The 18,345-nt window shown below is 40.9% G+C and overlaps 1 protein-coding gene across 5 annotated transcripts in view; it reads left to right on the top strand.

Moving 5' to 3' along the window:
- The window catches only part of RAB30 (RAB30, member RAS oncogene family), a 98,632-nt gene that overhangs the window by 9,899 nt on the left and 70,388 nt on the right, over positions 1-18,345 (top strand). The window contains exon 2 of one of the 5 annotated variants that reach the window (XM_063671266.1): positions 7,110-7,289. The exons of 3 other annotated variants lie outside the window; for them this stretch is intronic. The gene's annotated coding sequence lies outside the window, so the exon portion shown is untranslated. Of the gene's footprint in view, positions 1-1,117; positions 1,189-7,109; positions 7,290-18,345 lie in introns of all 5 variants that reach the window. One more of the 5 variants, XM_063671265.1, reaches the window with a different exon arrangement.

Below are 18,345 nucleotides of genomic sequence, written 5' to 3'. Positions count from 1 at the left end.
CAGGCACGGGGGAAGAGTTTTCTGTAGACCTTTTGTTCACTGAAGCCATAATGTGAACTGTCATAGCATCTACTGGGTGCCAGGTGGTTTATGTTTTATTTGATTCTTTTTCCAACTTAATTCGAAACCTTTCAAACCTTTAGAGCAATTGCAAAAATAGTACAGTGAAGACAGGCACAGTGGTGCACACTGGTAGTCCCAGATACTCAGGAACAGGAAGAATGCTTGAGCCCAGGAATTCAAGAGCAGCCTGGGCAATGTTGTAAGACCCCATCTTTAAGAAAAAAACAAAAACAAAAACAAAAAAACGAAAAGAAAGAAAAAAATCCCACCTAAAAAAACAAAAAACATTCCATTTACCTTTTATCTGGATTAATTTGCTTTTGTCTTTAAACAGACACACACAGACGTGTGCATACACACAGATACTTTTTCTAAACCACTTGAAAGTAAGTTGCAGATATCGCCATGCTTTGTCTCTAGGCCCTTAAGCATATATCCCCTAAGAACAAGGACATTCTCCCATGTAATCACAATACCATTACATGGAAACAATCATGTTTTTCTGATTTCCTCAGTCATTCCAATGTCCTTTATAACTTTTAAAAAAATTTTCTGATCCAGGATCTTACCAAGACTACTTACACAATATGGTTGTGTTCTTTAGTTTCCTTTAATGTAGCATATTACCTGTATTAGTCAGTGTTCTCCAGAGACAGAACCAATAGGATGGATGGATGGATTGATGGATGGATAGACAGAGAGAGAGGGAGAGAGAGAGAGAGGTGGGAAGAGATTTGTTAGGGCGATAGGCTCATGTGATTATGGAGGTTGAGAAGTCCCATGAGAGGCTGTCTATGAGCTGGAGACCCTGGGATGCTGGTAGCTTAGTTCAGTCCAAGTTGAAAGTCCTTGGAACTGGGGAAGCTGATGGTGGAACTCTCAGTCTGAGGCTGAAGACCCAGAGACTGGGGGGCTGCTGGTGTTAAGTCCTGGAGTCCAAAGGCCAGGTAGCCTGGAGTTGTTGTCCAAGGACAGGAGAGGAAGAGTGTAGTGTATTTCAGCTCCAGCAGACAGCTTGACATATTCGCCTTTTCTCTGCTTTTGTTTTCTCCAGGCACCCAGCAGATTGAATGGTGCCCACCAACATTGTTGGTGGATCTTCCACACCTGGTCCACTGAGACATGGTAATCTCCTCTGGAAACAGTCTTGCAGACACACCCCCAAATAATGCTTTACTAGGTTTCTAGGTATTTCTTAATCTAGTCAAGTTTGACACCTAAAATTAACCACCACAGTACCCTTGCCTTTTTTGCCTTTTATGATATTGAAATTTTTGAAGATTCCAAGTTTGTTGTCTTGTGAATTGGATTTGTCTGATTGTTTTCTCATTATTAGATTCAAGTTAAACACTTGTGGTGAGAATTCTTCATAGGCAATGTTCTATCCCTCCCCGTGCATCACAGGTGACACCTAATGTCAGTTTGTAACATCACTGGTGACATGAGGTTTGATCATTTGGTTGAGGTGGTATTGCCAGATCTCTCCATTGAAAGGGCACCCTTTTCCCTTTGTAATTAATAAAATTATCTGTGAGGTGATATCTTGAGATTGAGTATCCTGTTCCTCAATAACTTTAATTCAAAAGTTTTAACATCTATTGATAATCCTGGCCTCGGTCAATTGGTATTCATGAAGGGATGATTTTCTAATTCTCTTTTCTTCTGTATTTATCGTATGATAGATTAGCTTTCAGCCCCCAACCCCCCTGCCGCCCTGCTTTTTTTTTTTATGAGGCGGAGTTTTGCTTTTGTTGCCCAGGTTGGATGGAGTGCAGTGGCGTGATCTCAGCTCACAGCAACCTCCGCTTCCCGGGTTCAAGCAATTCTCCTGCCTCAGCCTCCGGAGTAGCTGGGATTACAGGTGTGTACCACCATGCCCGGCTAATTTTTGTAAAGACGGGGTTTCACAATGTTGGTCAGGCTGGTCTTGAATTCCTGATCTCAAGCGGTCTGCCCATCTCGGCCTCCCAAAGTGCTGGAATTACAGGCATGAGCCACTGTGCCTGGCCCCAACCGCCCCCCCGCCACCTTTTTTTTTTTAATATCACTTGGACTCATGGTTTCTTTTTCTCACAATGTGTTATAATCTATTACTAATCTTCTTGCCTTTTTTCCCCCTCAACCTTATGCTTTCTGATATTCAAATTGTCTCAAATGTAGCTATTGTGAGCCTATCTTATCTATTTGGCCCCAAAAACAATCTCATAAAGTAGGCAAGATTTTGCACTTACAAGTCAGTAAATGAAGGCTTAGAAACTACAGGTAACTTTCCCAGGGTCATATACCTAGTTAGCAGAGGTGGCCAGATGAAAACCCAGTTTTGATTAACTCAAGCGGGTCCTGCTACTTGGTTCCTGCTACTCCACACTGCATCCTGGTGGACCGTGAACAGAATGTCACTTGCTGAAACCAATTTAAAAAGAAAGCACAATCCTTGCATCATTGTTGCTAATAGCAAATAATTGGAAACAACCTTAAATGTGTATCAGTAGGGAACTGGTTAAATAAATGGGCATGTATACACAAGGGAAAACTATGAAACTGCAAACAAGAATTAGGGTGTTCTCTAAGTACAGATATGGAAAAATCTCCAAGGATATATTAAAAGAAAGAAGGAAGGTGCAGAACAGTATATATTTGTGAAATAAGTTGGGGATAAGAAAATATATTCGATTTTGCACACAGAAACCCTGGAAAGAGGCCAGGCACGGTGGCTCACACCTGTAATCCCAGCACTTTGGGAGGTCAAGGCAGGCAGGTCACTTGAGCCCAGGAGTTTGAGACCAGTTTAGGCATCATGGCAAAATCCCAGATCTACAAAAATAGAAAAATTAGCCAGGCATGGTGTCATGTGCCTGTAGTCCCAGCTACTTGGGAGGCTGAGGCAGGAGGATCACTTGAGCCTGGAAGGCAGAGGTTGCAGTGAGCCAAGATCATGCCATTGCACTCCAACCTGGGTGACAGAGTGAAACTGTCTCAAAAAGACATTAGAGAAGGCTGCTTTAGCCATTGGTGGCTGGTCAGGAGACAGAGGGATGCTTTAAAAAGATCCCAAGTGTGGGAGCCTACAAACTGGAGTTTGAATTTGTGTTATGGCGTTTTCATGCTACATGATCTTGGGCAAGTCATAACTGCTCTGAGACTCAGGTTCTTCATCTATAATAGGGGATGTCTAGTCTCAAAATGTTTCTAAACAAGGTACTTATTACAAGGAAAATAGTTACAAGGAAATTATAAGTTACAAGGAAAGTAGTAACTTCACAGTGGAGAAACATGGCAGACACCACTTTAAGTGATCAAAGTTTACACCAGTGATGGGACAAATCAACATCTGAGAGGTTCACAGTATCACTTGTGTGGCATTCCTGCCAAAAATACAGAACCTGATCTAATCAGAAATAGCTAAGGAAATATCTGATAAACCGAAATTGAGAAACATTCTACATAATATTTTTTTTTCTGTATTTTTCAAAAAAGTAAAGGTCATGAAAAACAAAGACTGAGGAATGGTTCTAGATTAAAAGTGACTAAAGACACATTAAAATCTAAATGCAACATATGATCCTGGATTGGATATTAGAGAAATTTTATTTTATTTTTTGCCATCAAGGCCATTATTTGGTCAATTGGTGAAGTTTGAATAAGGGTTGAGATTAGATAATAGTATAGGATGAATGTTAATTTCCTGATTTTTATAATTATACCGTGGAAACACAAGGACTGTCCTTGTTTTCTAGGAAATACTAAGTATTTCAGGATAAAGAAATGTCCATTACAGAGGGAGAATGATAAAGAAAATGTAAAGCATTTGAGTAATCTGGGTGAAGGGTAATTAGTAGTTTTCTTGAAGCTTTTTGTAAGTCTGAAATTAATTAAAAATAAAGAGGTAAAGATGGTGAGAGGGGAGATGCCAATACTTAGAGCACACAGTTTGTTGCAAGAGTAAAACAAGGCTCAGGTCTCAGCGTGGTGCCTGTCACCTGGTGTGCTTCCCAGTACAGGCTGGCACTGTAGGATGGGCAAAGCCGACAGTAGCTCTTAGCCATCATGTGGGAGCCAAATTAAAATTGGCCTGTGGCATATGGTGACAGTATTGTTCTGAATCCACAATTGGAATTCATGGTCTGACGAATACTTTTCTCTCTTATTTATAAATTCATTTAATTGCAAAGTTTCTAAAAGTACACACATCAAATCACATTTAGTTATCCACTTAACAAATCATCTCAGTATAGTGTTAAATTTATGTGAAGTTGTGATCGTCCTAGGAAAGCTGGGGTAATGGTCCCTTTCCATCTGGGCCATTTTGGGGCCACTACTGGCGTTTGGGCAACTATCTCTTAACTTTTCTTCCCTTTCCTCTCCCTCAACCCAACGCCCAGTTTCTGATTTTGTTGCAGAGAGCTATTTTGATTAGCCATGTTAAATGTTAATGGTTTTGGCAGACAAAAGAAACTTGAATAAGCTTTTCCTTCCAAAACTCAAGAACTTTGCTTTCTAAGAGCTAACATTGGAAAGAATGTTTCTGGCCTGGAAAATTTAGGTAGCAAGCTGAAAAGGAATTCATGTCCTACAGGAATTGGAAGTGGGGTAGAGAGCTCAATTTCTTTTGAGAGAGATTAAAATATATACTTCTGTCTGAAATAGTAATAAAAATCTATTTATTTTTTCATCTTTTTGCTAACAGCCTCAAAATATGAATGATTAAATTCAAAATAGATTTAGCACTTAAAAAAAAAAAACCCTCAAGTGATCCGGATTTTAAAACATTTCTGAGATATCAGACAGACTATTTTGCTGAGTAAGAAGATCCTTAGTGTAACATTTAAGCCTGTCCCTTTAAAGTGACAAAATTTCTATCTTCTAAGGTGCTATAGCTATGTAACTAAAGATTCCAAATTCAATGATACAAATCTGTACTTACTGTTACTGCTGTGGAACTGTCCTTTTTTGACTATTACCTGCCACAAATTGTTTGGTCTTAGAATTCTGCATGCTTTTTGCTTTTAAAATTATGGTCAGGAAGCAAAATGGCATGTTTGCAAGTATAATAAGTTATTTTCATTCTGTAACTTTATAATAATAATATTGGCAAATTTTTTTTTAGTTGATGACCTGCCAAGCACTATGTTAACATGTTATATTATTTAATTTTGGCAAAAATCACATGAGAAAACTGAATCTCTGAAAACTTAAGTAGCATGCCTAAGACTGTATGACTAGCTAAGAGGCAGATCCAGGACCAGAAATCAAGACTGTCTTACTGCAGAGCCTGTGCTGTGTGATTTTTCTGCTGGACAATTTGCAATTTTATGTGGAAGATGATTCATTTTTTCACCTTATAATCTTGAAAGCTGAGTCCTTTTTTACTTGATAAGTATTTATTGAGAGCCCATCACATGTCAGGCACCTTGAGAACTATAGAGATGGTTGAAACACATCTTTATGATTAAGGCGTTCACCTAGCAGCATTATTCACCATAGCCAAAAAATGGAAGCACAGCAAAAGAAACTACCATCAGAGTGAACAGGCAACCTACAAAATGGGAGAAAATTTTCGCAACCTACTCATCTGACAAAGGGCTAATATCCAGAATCTACAATGAACTCCAACAAATTTACAAGAAAAAAACAAACAACCCCATCAAAAAGTGGGCGAAGGACATGAACAGACACTTCTCAAAAGAAGACATTTATGCAGCCAAAAAACACATGAAAAAATGCTCATCATCACTGGCCATCAGAGAAATGCAAATCAAAACCACAATGAGATACCATCTCACACCAGTTAGAATGGCAATCATTAAAAAGTCAGGAAACAACAGGTGCTGGAGAGCATGTGGAGAAATAGGAACACTTTTACACTGTTGGTGGGACTGTAAACTAGTTCAACCCTTGTGGAAGTCAGTGTGGCGATTCCTCAGGGATCTAGAACTAGAAATTCCATTTGACCCAGCCATCCCATTACTGGGTATATACCCAAAGGACTATAAATCATGCTGCTATAAAGACACATGCACACATATGTTTATTGCGGCATTATTCACAATAGCAAAGACTTGGAACCAACCCAAATGTCCAACAATGATAGACTGGATTAAGAAAATGTGGCACATATACACCATGGAATACTATGCAGCCATAAAAAATGATGAGTTCACGTCCTTTGTAGGGACATGGATGAAATTGGAAATCATCATTCTCAGTAAACTATCGCAAGAACAAAAAACCAAACACCGCATATTCTCACTCATAGGTGGGAATTGAACAATGAGAACACATGGACACAGGAAGGGGAACATCACACTCTGGGGACTGTTGTGGGGTGGGGGGAGGGGGGAGGGATAGCATTGGGAGATATACCTAATGCTAGATGACGAGTTGGTGGGTGCAGCGCACCAGCATGACACATGTATACATATGTAACTTACCTGCACATTGCGCACATGTACCATAAAATCTAAAGTATAATAATAATAATAAAATAAAAAAAAAAAAAAAACAAAAAAAAACAAAAAATGGAAGCAACCCAAGTGCTCATTGATGGATGAATGGATAAACAAAATGTGGTATTTACATACAGTGGAATATTACTCAGCTTTAAAAAGGAAGGAAGTTGTGACACATGCCACAACATGGATGACCTTGAAGACCTTATGCTAAGTGAAATAAAAGCCAGTCACAAAAAAACACATATAGTATGATTTCAATTATATGAGATATTTAGAGTAGTCAGACACAAAGAAACATAAAGTGAAATGGTGGTTACCAGGAGCTGGGGGCAGGAGAGAAGTGGGAAGCTGTTTAGTGGGTGTAGAGTTTCAGTTTTAGAAGATGAAAAAGTTCTATAGATTGATTGCACATCAGTGTGAATATACTTCACGTTATTGAACTGTATACTTAGAAATTGTTAAGATGGTAAATTTTATGTTATGTATATCTAAAAAACCAAACAGATACACCTTATGTCTTAGTCCATTTGTGCTGCTATAACAAAATATCTGAGACTGAGTAATTTGTAAACAACAGAAATTTATTTCTTACAGTTCTGGAGGCTGGAAAGTCCAAGATCCAGGCGCCAGCAGGCTTGGTGTCTGCCGAAGTATACTCTCTGCTTTTCTACTTTTGTGCCCTTTGGATGGTGCCTTGTTCCTGCATCCTCCAAAGGATGTGTGGTCACATGGTGGAAGGAACAGAAGGACAACTCACCCCTTCAAGCCCTTTTTGTAAGGTGCTAATCCCTTCATAAGGATGGAGCGCTCATGGCCTAATTACCTCCTAAAGTTCCCACCTCTAAATACAGATGCATTGGGGATTAAGTTTCAACATGAATTTTGAAAGGGACACAAACCATTCAAATCATAGCACTCCTTTACTACTTGGTAGAAAGTGATCGGTGAGACAGGAAGGACTGAGAAGTAATAAGTGTTAGAAATGGCTTCCAAGACGGGGTAGATCTGGCTGCGCAGCAGAAGATGGATAAAATTTGTGTGTCAATGAGGAAGGTGAGAAGGGCAACTCAGGGGAAGGGAACAGTGAACAAAGTTATAGACATGCTTTAAAGTCCAGTCCTTGCAAGGAACAAATCTCCAAGTTCATGGTTCTATAATTGTGGGTGTCCCAGCCATCTTTGCTGTGGTCAGAGAGCTGAAAGCAAAGTCTAAACCAGGTTCATGAAGTTGTGGTGTGCTGGACAGGTACTCATTCATGATTCATTCAGTAAACATTTACATAGTGCCAGGTGCTATGCTAGGCAGTTTATGTATGGTGGCAGATTTGATAACCCTAACAACTTTGGAGCTATTAATACCTCCAATTAACAGATGCAGATGCAGAAATTGTGACTCAGAGAGAGGGAGTAACCTGTCCAAAATCACGTGACGGGTAGGTGGCAGGAGCAAGACTTTTCCTATGGAGCCCATGCTGTGTCCACTAAGCCACATGCTTCTTGCAGGTGAGTGCCAGGTGATGTCTGCTTTTGAACTACAGTCAAAATGGCACCTGGCCGCCACCACTTGCCATCTTCTTGCTGCTTTTGAGGGTACCTTACATTTCTGAGGCTCAGCTTTCTTTTCTTTTTCTTTTTTCTTTTTTGTTTTTGAGACAAGGTCTTGTTCTGTTGCCCAGGCTGGAGTGCAGTGGCATGATCACGACTCACTGTAGCCTTAACCTCCCATGCTCAATCAATCTGCCCACCTCAGCCTCCTGAGTAGCTGGGGCTACAGGTGCACACCACCACATCTGGCTGATTTTTGTATTTTTTTTTTTTCGTAGACACAGGGTCTCGTTATATTGCCCAGGCTGGTCTCAAACTCTTGGGCTCAAGTGATCCTTCCTCCTTGGCCTCTCCAGTAACTAGGACTACAGATGTGTGCCACCATGCGTGGCCTCAACTTTATTTGTTGTTGTTGTTATTAATGTTGTTTTTCCTAGCCACCTAGATGACCAGGGACAGGCTCAGCTTTCTTGTCCGTGAAATGAAGGCCTGTATTAGACCAGGTTATTTCTAAAGTTTCTCCCAGATCTAAAAACCTAATTTATTCATTCATCAAACACTAATTTTATATCTATTATATACCAGATACTGTGCTCATGGGTAGTAGCAATCAAGATTTGACAGCACACTGTTTTTGACTATAAGGAGATTGTAGGCTAAAGAAAGAGATGTAAAAGAGATGATTATGATACAGTATGGTCATAATGCTGGCGGTGTACATAGAGATAACTATTGGAGCATAGAGGAGGGGCGCCTGACCCTGTCTGGGATGAGAGGATGTTAAGAGGAAATGACCCCAGGAAGATAATGAAGAAGACCGCAAGAACCTCATCCTTCCTGTTGTCCCTATGGTCATAAGCATGTTATTTATTTATTTATTTATTTATTTACAGAGTCTCCCTCTGTCTGTCACCCAGGCTGGAGTGTAGTGGAATAGTCTCGGTTCACTGCAACCTCTGCCTCCCAGGTTCAAGAGTTTCTCCTGCCTCAACCTCCTGAGTAGCTGGGATTACAGGCATACGCTATCACTCCTGGCTAATTTTTGTGTTTTTAGTAGAGACAGGTTTCGTCATGTTGGCCATGCTGATCTCAGGCTCCTGACCTCAAGTGATCCACTCACCTTGGCCTCCCAAAGTGCTGGGATTACAGGCATGAACCATAACACTTGGCCACTTATTTATTAAAGTCATTAAAGCTTTGGCAAACTTTTTATTTTAAGTCTTGTGGAAAATTTAATCATATATGACAGTTAAGTGCCCAGCAATATGCCAAATATCTATAAGGTTTAGAATCTCTTCCAGATTAGAGAAAGATTATAAGGTTAAAAAGGGACCTGTGGGTTAGATTTTTTTTTTGAAGGCATTTAGGAAGCATAGAGCAGATTAGTAAGGGACTCAAGGGTCCAGAGTTATTGGAGATGCTCACAACTAAAGTCACAGATGGTTATGCTTCAAAAAAGCAAGTGAAATTGCCAAGACTATGGGTAATATATGTGATTTTCTCAAAATTACTAAGTACTGCTGAGTTACTAAGGATTAGAATTACTAAATATACAATTTCAGTACTAAGAAATTGAAGTGGAGGTTGAGGGGCAAAAATTAGGCACTAACCATTAATTGAGCAGCTGTGCTCTGCCCTTTGCATTTATAATTTTATTTGATCCTCCCCACAATCCTGTAATGTAGGTGTTCTTATTCTTGCTTTATAAGTACAAAAACTGAGGCTCAAAGAGGTTGTGACTTGCTTAAGGTCACAGCTGGAAGGAGACTAAACAGTGGTTTAAGGCTTCTTCCTCTACTTCATGCTCCTTCAAAACACTAGAGTTTCTATTTCTGGAGGAACCACACCAGGGTACAGGGCATAGACAGCTCCCTTCCATGTATGGAGCCCAGGGAATTCATGATGGTTAGGGGAGGCCAGCTCTTCAACTTTTCTAACACACTGAAGGACAGCTCCAGTTCCCTGTGTCTTCCCTCTGAGGTGGTAGATCACCAACTTACAGGGAAAGTTTTTCTACTAAAACATTAATATATTAATATTGCCTTGCACCCCACTTTCTCTTTTCCCAGGCAATGTATGAGTGTTTGATCTTGGCAATTTGTCTTTTAGAAGTGGCTCATAAAAATCATCTGAGAGAATGCTGATTGAGGTCAGCTAGGTTTGTAGTGGATCCCTTCTCCCTCCCCAACAAAGGAAAACTTCAGCTCATTTGCTCCAGATTCTATCTTTGCAGCTCTGAGAGACCTTGTTACCTGGTTCTTAGAGGCCTTGAACTATAAGATTATGACAGGATCACATGGAAGGCTCAGCACTTCTAATCTTCTGCCTCAGGCTCCTTCTTCTCTCATGGTCCCCTGTGGGCACAGTGTCTTGTCAGGGAATGTTTTCCCAGCTGACTTTGGAGGCAGGCCAGACATCTCTCTCAGGCCCTTTAGCCCTTGCTGTTAAGTTCCCACACATGGCTGCATGCAACATGGAAAACTAGCTTCCAACATGGGTTGATGAATTATGGCAGTGGGGAAAAGTCTCCTCTAGCCAGGCCATTTCTCTTCCCTGGTATTCTATAGTTTGGGCTATAGCGAAATAGATAGAGGATCTGAGGTCAGGAGATCAGAGCTCAAGTCTTGGCTCAAGTCACAAATCCTGGGGCTGTGAGCACTTGATGTGTTTGAGCCTGTTTTTATTGCTGAAAAGGAAGGACTGATGACAATCCCAGCTTCATGCTGCTGTTCTGAGTCACATAACTCAATATATAGTATAAATGGGCTTTATAACAAGCCTGTAGCGTGTTTTACAGATGCCAGAGCTTGTTCTTAAAGACCAAATTTGGCTCAAAGAGAAATGTTTCTGGAAATTGAGCAGGAGGCCTGCTCTGTCATCACTGGTCTCCAGTTCCTGGCAAACCTGATTATTGCTCAAGGAGGCATTCGTGGCATCATTCTCCTGTTTATTTTTGTGATCTCATTTATAGTATTGTAAATGCTACCAGAAGCTTTGGTGATTGTTGAATATTTATCTTTGAAAACTCTAGCCAGGGTTGTGCACTCATACCCAGAACTATTTACCCCAGAGTAATTATTTGAATTCTTAGAGCTATGTGTGATTCATTTTCCAATAAATGCTGGCTATGTATGATAAATGAGGTGTATCTCACTTGCTAGATGAGAACTCCTGAGGGTATCTTAGTAGGTAAACCCTACATCAGGGCTATTACAACTTCATACATGCTTCTGAGAATGAAATGAGAGTGGGGAAGAGGGTATTTTTTTTTTTTTACTGTAAGTGCTTTATGAGTTTAAAGCTAGAAGCCCTTGGGAAGTGAAAAGGGTCTCTCGTGGTCTGTCATCAGTTTGTTGGAATTATTACCCTGTTCTGACAAATTTTCTAGGTGTTCCCTACACACTTAGGGATCATTACTTACTTCCACCTTCTTGCCGCTTCAAATGATAGCTCTTCATTCTTCCTGGCTGTGTTAGAACTCTTTAAGTTATGGACGGAAGCAACCCAACTCTAACTGGGATAGAGAGAGAATGTGTGGGAAGGATACTGAGGTATTTTATGTAACCATGAAAAGAACAGGTACAGCCGGAACCAGGAGGTTTTAGAGCAGGTAACTTCCCTACCAGCCCCCAAATTTCAGTGGCTCAATAAAAACGAAGTTTATTTCTTGTGTGTACAGCAGTTCAACATGGTTATTCCTGGCTAGGCTGCCTTTAATGTTTCGGGCACCCAGGCTCCTTTCATCTTGTGACTCCTCTGTTCTTAGAGCTTTCTCCTTTTAACCTGCAGATGGAGAAGGAGATGGAAGGATCTCACATGGAAGGATTCCATGGGCCAGGTCTGAAAGTGGCTTATATCACTTCTGTCCTCAATCTATCAATTATAATTTAGTTTGTGACCCCATAATTTAGTTGTGACCCAGTGATAACTGAGAAAGGCCTGTTTGCCCAGGAAGAAAACAAAATAGGTTTGGTGAGCACCTAGCTAGTTTGAACCATACAGAGACTCAAAAGCTGTTAAGAGACAGAGTCTCACTCCGTTGCCCAGGCTGCGGTACAGTGGTGCGATCTCGGTTCACTGCAACCTTTCCAACCCTTATTACCACAGCCACACCAAATGATTGCATTTCATGGAATTTATGTCACCATCATTTCTAACATGTACAACTATTTTATGTACCACTGAGAAAAAGAAAATGAGGTTCCTAATAAACTATCACAAAGTGCTAAGATGCCATTATAAAATGCATCTTAGTTTCCAACCAGTCAAAAATGTAAGAAAAAATAGTTTTAGAATTGATGAAGGATCATATTTATCACTTTAAAACAAAGCTCTATAATTTCATGCCTTGGTACCACTGCTCATTTAGTTTTTTCAGTCCATTTAAAAAATACTTGCAGGCCAGGTAACAATGAATAAAACAAATTCAGCTTCTGCCTTCTTAACTCTTACTGCCTCTCCCCTGTTCATTTTCAGCGATCCCCTCTCCTCCTTTTCCATCATCCTGTTGTTATGAAGTACCTGTTGTGTGCCAGACAGTCTGTTGAACAATAGGGCTCAAGAAGGAATATGATGGTTCTTATAGAACCTCAAGATTCTTACAGTGTGGGTAGTAAGGGGAGCGGGGTGTTGAGAGACAATCATGCAAACAAATGAGTAAATAAAGGGATTCAGGTCCTGTTATTAAAGTCTTTTATTTTATTTTATTATTATTTTTAAGACATGGTCTTGCTCTCTTGCCCAGGTTGGAGTGCAGTGGCTTGATCATGGCTCAGGGCAGCCTCAACCTCCCAGGCTCAAGCAGTCCTCAGCCTCCCAAGTAACTGAGGCTACAGGCATGCACCACCATGCCCAGCTAATTTTAATTTTTTATTTTTGGTAGAGACAAGGTCTCCCTATGTTGCCCAGACTGGTCTCAAACTCTTAGGCTCAAGTGATCCTCCCACCGTAGCCTCCCAAAGCACTGGGATTATAGGGATGAGCCACCATGCCTGGCCCCATTATTAAAATCTCCATAGGGTACTGTGGGCCCCAAAAGGAAGGGGAATGGCCAATTCTACTTTGAGGAGTGAGAATAGTTGTACCATTCTTATTCTTACTGTTAAAATGATTGTACACTATTAAAAGAGTAATAGTCTCTTTGGATAATTAATATGTAGTTATTTCCAAAGATGCCTGATAATAATCAATAAGTAGGCCAAGGTGTTTTCCAAAGCCTATTTGAATCACCTCAAATTTTCTATTGAACTTTACCTTCAAAAGGCACATGTTCCAGCCTGGGTAACATAGTGAGACTCTGTCTCTACAAAGAATTAAAAAAAAAATTAACCAGGCATGGTGGCCTATACCTTATAGTCCCAGCTACTTGGGAGGCTGAAATGAGACGATTGCTTAAGCCCAGGAGGTTGAGGCTGTAGTGAGCTGTGATCATGCCACTGTACTCCAGCCTGGGCAACACAGTGAGACCCTGTCTCAAAAAAAAAAGAGAAACCAAAAAAAACCGCCCCCCCAACACCCTCTGCCCCCCCGCCCCACCAAAAAAACCAGGCACATGTTTGCCTCCTTTTTTTTTTTTTTTTTTTGATATGGAGTCTCGCTTTGTTGCCAGGCTGGAGTGCAGTGGCGCGATCTCGGCTCACTGCAACCTCCGCCTCCTGGTTTCAAGTGATTCTCCTGCCTCAGCCTCCCGAGAAGCTGGGACTACAGGTGCATGCCATGACACCAAGCTAATTTTTGTATTTTTAGAAGAGATGGGGGTTTCACTATGCTAGCCAGGATGGTCTTGATCTCTTGACCTCATGATCCGCCTGCCTTGGCCTTCCAAAGTGCTGGGATTACAGGTGTGAGCCACCACGCTCAGCATCTTTTTGCAAACATTAATAAGTAGTTTGCAAGGACTTTTATAGATACAAAACAAGGCAATATCAGATTTATCTTATTGTAGAGGCAGTCTGCCCTTCTTTACATTAATTATCTACCTACTTTAAAAAGATTCTTTTTAACCATGTGGTTCTTTTTTGAGCCTGAGTGGATGCTCCAGCTCACATGCTCCAGCAGGGAGAAGGGCGGAGCATCTAAGAAGGGTGGAGTGCAGCCATTCAGGGCCATGCTGGGGCCCAGCAGCAGGGCTTACAGCAATGGGATTTGGAGAGATGGTGGGTGAGGCTGTTTGGGCCTGGAGTCAGCGAGCAGCCACGACAGGACCTTTCCTTAGAGGTCGCAGAGCTCAGACAGCATGAACCTAGTGCAGGCTCCTTACCTCTCAAACAAGGATGCAGACTAACATTAAACTCATTTTGATTGGCTAGACAACCCCAAGGTTGGGAAGTAAAGAGATTTTTTTTGAGGTTCATAGAAAGGTCAGCAGAGGGGCCAATGTTCGTCTACCTCCTCTGGCTATTGGAAAAAGAAAAAGCTTACCTACTGAGTCAGGGAAAGAATCCAAATTTAAACTGTTTGTCTCTCTTCTGGTTTATGAAGAGCTTAGAAATGAGCATTATGATATTCAGGAATTTTTTTTTTTTTTTTTTTTTTTTTGAGACAGGGTCTCACTGTTGCCCAGGCCGAGTGCAGTGGTGTTATCACGGCTCACTGCAGCCTTGATTTCCTGGGCTGAAGTGATTCTCCCACCTCAGCCTCCTGGGCAGCTGGTACTACAGGCATGTGCCACCACATTTGGCTAATTTCTTACTTTTTTAGGGTTTCACTATGTTGCCCAGGCTGGTCTCGAACTCCTGGTCTTAAGTGATCCTCCTGCCTTGGCCTCTAAGTACTCGGATTAGAGGTGGGATTTTTTTTTTTTTTTTAAACCTTGTAGGCCAGCATGTCTAGAGCAGGGTGCCTGGGGAGAGGGTGAGATTTGTGACTCCATGTCATTACTGGGCATACGGGGCCTGGTGGAGAGAACTGAGCATCATTTTATTTTTTGTAGAGACAGGGTCTTGCTATGTTGCTCAGGCCGATCTCAAACTCCTAGCCTCAAGCCATCCTCTTATCTCCCAAAGTGTTGGGATTACAGGTATGAGCCAGCATGCCCAGCCCCAAGTTGCTTCTTTAGAGGAAAGGAGAAAAGGCAGAATCTCTAGATCAACTTTGTGATTTATAAGTAACAGTATGACAATGAAGTGTGTGGTTAGAATGTACTGTACTTGTAAATGGAGATGCTCTACTGAGGCATGGTGGAAAAGCACCCTCAGCCCTTTTCAGAACTCACTGTTAGCAATCAAAAAGAGGAAGACTGAAAGAAAAAAAAAACATCCTTTGAAATCAGCAAGAGGTTTATACACAGCAGTGATTTATGGGTGAACAGAGGAGGAACATTAAAAGAATAATTGCTGGCTGTTTATTTTGGGAAAGTATGTGTAGTCAAGAGTCAAGGCAGGGAGCTTTATTTTTTCTTTTACCTTGCTCTATCTTCCATTAGTGTTAATAGGATCATATATTCAAGACTTTCCTTGGCTTGTTGCCCTGACATAAATATTTGAATTCCTTGTTTTGGTATCATGTATTTTTAACAACAATAGAGGGAAAAAGAAATAATGTTGTGAGCTAAATTATTCTATATGCCTTATTGTGGATGGAATTTATTCTCTTGGGTCCATGGCTATTAAGATGATCAGTTTAGATGATCTGTGTTTCTGATAGCTCTTTCTAGATAGCTTTATAATTTGCCCAAGGGGTTTGTTCAGAGGATGGCTACATGTATTTTTTATTTGGTGGAACAAGGTGAGTTTTAATCCTGGTTATCTGAGCTCCAGGCCTTTCCAGGTGCCACTGTCATCCAAAAAGCCAATAGAGTAGATTGTTCCTCTCATTGTGGCGTCCACCCTGGGGGCATTTATTAGGCAGTCACTTGATACACATTGACCCAACTTGCCCCCTTGGTAGAGGATTTAGTTCTTAGGGTTGCTGCTGCAGAATTCGTTTATTCAGTTAGCAAATCGCAGTTGAGTTCCTGTTGTGCCTTCGGTATTGTTTCAGACTTGGTACTGCTCTGCATGAAGAGCCGGAATCAGACAATTCAAGGAAACCCACCAGAATTAGAATGCTAAAATGTCAGGGTTTAAAGGGACTTTAGAGATAATCTAATCCAGAGGCAGCAAGCTTTTTCTATTAAAAGGTCCAGAAAGTAAATATATTAGGCTTTGGGGTCCACATATGATCTCTGATGCACATTGTTCTTTGTTTTTACAATCATTAAAAAATGTAAAAATTGTTTGGGTGCTGTGGCTCACAGCTGTAATCCCAGCACTTTGGCAGGCTGAGTGGGGAGGATCACTTGAAGCCAGGAGTTCGAGACCAGCTTGGGCAACAAAGTGAGACCCCCATCTCTACAAAATAAAAATAAATTAGCTGGGTATGGTGGTACACACCTGTAGTTATAGCTACTCAGGAGACTAAGGTGGGGAGATGGCTTGAACCCGGGAGTTCAAGGATGCAGTGAGCTATGATCATGCCACTGCACTGAAGCCTGGGCAATAGAGTGAGACCCTGTCTCTTAAAAAAAAAAAAAAGTAAAAATTATTCTAAGCTGGGGGTAGAGATATAGGCTGGGTTTGGCCTATGAGCCATAGTTTGCCAACCCCTGATCTAATAGATTCCCTTCATTTTACCAATGAGGAAACTGAAGGCCAAAGGGTGGAATACCCCTCCAGACCTTTTTCTAAGTGGTGACACTTAGAAAAGGATCCCTAGAGGTCAGGCCTACACCTCAGAGTGTCCACTCACCTTGCATATGTATAGCTTTGGTCCTGAGGGAAGTATGAATCTTAATTTTAAGACACTGGGTGCCTATCACTTTCCAGGACTGTGTTTGGGATTAAGGATGTACAATTTGGTACAACAAAGCCTTAGCTCTCAGTCAGCTTAGTATATCCCATATATGCCTGGGTAAGTAATGAGGTTAAAGGAAATAAAATGAAAGATTCAGACAACTACTGAAGAAAGGTGATTTATTTGGCAGTTGCTTTGTTTCATCAGTTTATCTGAGCAGTGTCATTGAGACATATATGAAACCATATAAGATCAATCATAGAGCCTTTTAATATTCAAGAGCTTGAAGAGATTTTAGGATCACTTAGCTATAACCTCTCATTTAACAAATGAAGAGCATGAAACCCAGAGATTTTAAATTACTTACTCTGGGTCACACAGCTAATTATTAGAATCTCAGGGTGGATTTTAGATACCTAGTATAACCACTCAGATAATAACAAAGATTAATAATTATAGCCAACATTTACCTAAAGTTACTATAATATGTATAGTCATATACGTAATCTCAGTTCTGATAGTAACTCAATGTAATAGGTTTATCATACCCATTTTACAGCTGAGGAGACAAAACTTGTACAGGTTAAGTCAATTTTGTCCAAAGCCACCAAGCCAATAAGTGGTAGAGTCAGGATCTAGGCTCAAGTGCTTAACTGTGGCAAGGCTGTTTATTGCAGTTTGACTAAGTGCTTGGATTGTGCTTCTCCATTCATTTGCGACTTCCTGGTGGGCAGTGGGTATGCCCTTTTCATCTGTGTTTTCCTACTCTGGGCTTGGCATATACAATTTGTTCAATAAATGTTTACAGAGCTGGGTGTGGTAGCTCATGCCTGTAATCCCAGCACTTTGGGAGGTCAAGGCAGGAGGGTCGTTTTAGCTCAGGAGTTCAAGACCAGCTTGGGCAAGATGGCAAGATCTTACCTCTAGGAAAAAAATATATATATATGGGCACAGTTGTGGATGCCTGTAGTTTCAGTTGCTTGGGAGGCTGGGTGACAAAGCGAGACCTCGTCTCTATTAAAAAAAAATGTTTACAGAATAAATGAATAAATGAATAAATGAGTTAATCCACCCTTCTTTAAACAGTTGACACTTCTGGTGATGAGTGAATGGGAGTTCAGTGTCTGTGTTAGACCATGTCTAGGTCTGCTGACGGCTAGTCCTTTCATGAGATAGGCTAATGTGCAGATTTGGGCTAGGAAAGCCTATTGCCCTGCAGCTGTTTTTACAGTGCCCCTGAACATTTTTGAGAATTAATGTGTACAGTAGAATTCTCTTTGAACATCAAAGATTCCTTGAAGACCTGATGGCCTGCTTGGTTTCTCTGAATCTGATGAAGTTTGTAGAGATAACTGGAAGATTCTGTCTGTGTGTGGTACCTTCCTTTTGCACAGCCATTTTAATTTAGAGCTGTAGTTTCAAACTATATTCTGAAGCATCCTGGGGTTTGTGGGCTAGAGAATCAAGGAATTCTGTAAGAAAAATGAGGCATGGATTTGGCTTTGAGCCCAATG

The sequence above is a fragment of the Pongo pygmaeus genome, chromosome 9 (genome assembly GCF_028885625.2).
Source record: "Pongo pygmaeus isolate AG05252 chromosome 9, NHGRI_mPonPyg2-v2.0_pri, whole genome shotgun sequence".
Lineage (NCBI taxonomy): Eukaryota > Metazoa > Chordata > Mammalia > Primates > Hominidae > Pongo > Pongo pygmaeus.
This window is presented reverse-complemented; position numbering and strand designations above follow the sequence as displayed.